Raw genomic sequence first — 3,760 nt, 5'->3', positions numbered from 1 at the left:
AAGTTTGGCTGTACAAAACTAGAATTGGAATACGATTAATTTTTTATTTTGTTAATTTGTTTTGAAATAAAGTCCTCTTGACCCAGGATATGGAGGACTCTATCCGGTCAAAATTTGTAATTTTAGCCTCAAAATCTTTATCTGACAAGATGTTATTGGATTTCATATCCCTGTGCATTATTGGAGGTGTGCAATCATGATGCATATGGCTCAACCCATGTGTTGCAGCAATCTTATAGAGTATTGGCCAAGGCAACCCCATTTATGATTGCCCTGAGAAACCCAGTCAACAACCAAACCTTTCTCTTTGCCCTTTTCCATAAAACCCTTCTGATAATGTGTATTGAATGCTAGAGGTAAAACCTAGAAACTACTACTGAAAGTAAATTTGGGTCCCGAAAACAAAATATAATAAGATAGCCAAGCACAAAAAAATTTTTGTAAAGAGGAGAAATAGAGAAAACCACATGGGAAAACCCTACTCTCAAAAAAGATAGAAAGAATGCTAAGTCTCCAAATTAGGGAATGTCCCAGAAGATAGGAACAAAAGGATGATCATGTAGAATACCACGTAAGTATAAGAAGATGCAAAACTCTATCACAAAGTTACTGTTGATACGAAGAACCTCCACTAAAATAGAACTTAACTAGGTAGATAATACTATAATCTACATGAGTTATCTTAGAAGTCACTACTCAAATCAAGAGGCACATAAAGGCAAACAACTGAACTCGAAGATATAGATGGCATGAAACACTAAAATCTGAAGAGTTGATTAATCGAACATGGAATGTTGCAACTCAAGTAGGAATGAAAAGAAGAGTGTCTATATGGTAAATGATCCATCTCACCAAAATGCATAGGTACCTAGCTACTCCATCCACCTAGTACATAGGAACAATTACTAAATACATAGCTCACTCCATCGAACCAAGGAAGCATGAGAATCAATAGAAGAACACGCACCCCCCCCCCCCCCCAATGCAAACAAGGGTGAGGTGCCATGCAATTGAAAAAGTGGGCCGAAAGAACAACATGTCAAGGAACCATGATAAAGATGCACAAAATAATACATTTGTTTGTATTGAGGTGATTAATCTCAGACACGTCATGAGGGTAATGTCACAAAAGGGAAACTCACTAGACAAAGGATGATGACAAAAAAGGGAAAAACATCAACCCCCATGATACTTTAATCAAATTACTGCATGTACAATAAGGCACAATATATGGTGAATCTCAAGAATACAATAATTTGTATGAGTGTTATCAGATGACATTGCTCAAATCAAAAAGGCAAAACAAGGCAAAACAACTGAAATGAAAATATAGATGGAATATGGCACTTTATCTTAGTGTGTTTTCAAGAATTCATACAAACAATGTCTACAAAGACCAAAAGAGACATAAGGTTGATACAATAGATGGTACAACCTATGATGAATCATTTGAAGCAATAAAATCAATCTGCGGACCTGAAACAACCAAGATATCTACCAGAATGTAAAAATGCAAAAAATTGAATAGAATATGCATGGAGAGGAATCTGGAAAAATAACCAGCATTACTAGAAAGATCTTTGAAGGATCTTTCCAACTATATAAATAATTCCCAAAATTAGAGATTAGATGCTCAAGATATGTCTCTCAAAGTACAAAATAGAACCCCTAGATTTGATCGCATAAACAAAAAACCAAACAACATCAAAAGTCCAAATAAATTACACCATCATGACGGGCTCAGAAAGAGCTTTCCAACGATATAAGATTTGTCAAAAAATACATTCATATGACAAGGATATGGCCAAAAAGCCTTCAATAGGTCCCACCAACTAGATTTTGAATACATTGCTAACAAAACTTGTTATTTTCACCATTTTGTGTTTACTGTTTAGTGTATCCAATGCATTGGAGAAAACATCATGATGTCCAAGGCTGACATGAGTGTTTTTCAACACATTCAACCTCTCTTTGATGACCATTGATACTAGTCGCACATATTTCATCCTTTTTTACTTATTCTTTGATTGTATATTATACATTCTTCAGTTATTTTTGTTTTTTTTTTGTTTTTTGTAATTGCAAGTTAAGAACATGGTAGGGAAACTTAGAAACTACATTTTTATTATAAAATGTTACAAACAATTAGAAAATTATTTATTTTTAGTTAGTTATATATCCGTTTGATTTTTGCAAATTCTTACCTGTTTGTATTATAAAATTTTAAAACCTTGGGAAAATTTAAAATTATTGGAAAATGTGAGAAACATTTAGATAATGAGTAGAAAACTTTAGAAAATCTTAAACTTTGTTTAACTAGGTACATGTATGTTTCATTTTTGTAGTTTTTAATTGTTGTATTATATGAACTTTAGAATTTATTTAAAAACATTTAGGTGCATTTTTATTTCTCAAACACATGTACTCACTTTAACAGTACACTTTCCCCTTGTCTCTCTATTGAACACACATACACATGCAAGTTGACATGCACACACTATCTATCTCTTTCCCCATTAAGAAACTCTTCCCCCCACTCTATCACTCATACTCCTTTAATCAAGGCTCTCTCTCTATCTCTCTCTCCTACTTCCTTTCTCCTTAAGACTCTCTTTATGTACTTCTCAACCCCCTTCTTATTTTCTCAACTGCCCACCCCTATAAGAGTCTCTCTCTCTCTCAAAATTATATATATATATATATAACCTCTTCCCCTTTCTCATTCTCATTCTTATAGCCATCAAATAAAATTGTACATGTATTTTAGATTTAAATTTAGTTTATAGTTAATGGTATAGTTTTATATCAAATTTGTTTTTATTTTGCATCTACACATTATTTTTTAACATTTAACACATGTTACCCCTAGATTCCCACACACTATGAGAATGACATACCCAAGGGCCTATTAGGCAATTGTAATTAACAAATGCAACATTTGTCTAATACTAGAATCTGTTAGATGTTGGATTTGTTAATCTAGAATTTGGTTTTGGGAATATGATTCAGCCCATTTGGTTCACCTAAAATTTGACAGGGAAAATGTTTTTCCTATGTTTGGTTGTACAAAACTGGAATTGGAATAAGATTAATTTTTTATTTTGTTAATTTGTTTTGAAATAAAGTCCTCTTCACCTAGGATATGGAGGACTCTATCTAGGTCAAAATCTATAATTTTAGCCTCAAAATCTTTATCTGACAAGATGTTATTGGATTTCATATCCCTGTGCATTATTGGAGGTGTGGAATCATGATGCATATGGCTCAATCCACACATTGCACCCATTGCAATCATATAGAGTATTGGCCAAGGCAACCCCATTTATGATTGCCCTAAGAAACCCACTCAACAACCAAACCTTTCTCTTTTCCCTTTTCTATAAACCCTTCTGATAATGTGTATTTAATGCCAGAGGTAACAATATTAGGAAAAAACACCCAAATAAAAGGTTTCTTGCTATGTAGAAAACCCATGGCTATTTTATGAACTTTTTCTTTAGAGACACACGTGTAGCTTCCAAAGGAGACGTACATAATAGAGTGTTTAGGCTTGTTATCAATCCAACCCCTACAATATGACTCATCCCACATGCTTGTTCCTAAGTCATGGCTCTCATGTTGAAATAAAGGACCCATTATATAGAAAGGAACTCCCAACTACACTTGCAATTCTTTGACTATTCACATCTTCTCATCCACTATGTTTGAAATAATCCAATATAATATGTGGGAACACTGTAAGGCATTGTGTATAATTTGG

Source organism: Cupressus sempervirens, chromosome 9 (genome assembly GCF_028749045.1).
Source record: "Cupressus sempervirens isolate cs-2001-9-10 chromosome 9, ASM2874904v1, whole genome shotgun sequence".
NCBI lineage: Eukaryota > Viridiplantae > Streptophyta > Pinopsida > Cupressales > Cupressaceae > Cupressus > Cupressus sempervirens.
This window is presented reverse-complemented; position numbering follows the sequence as displayed.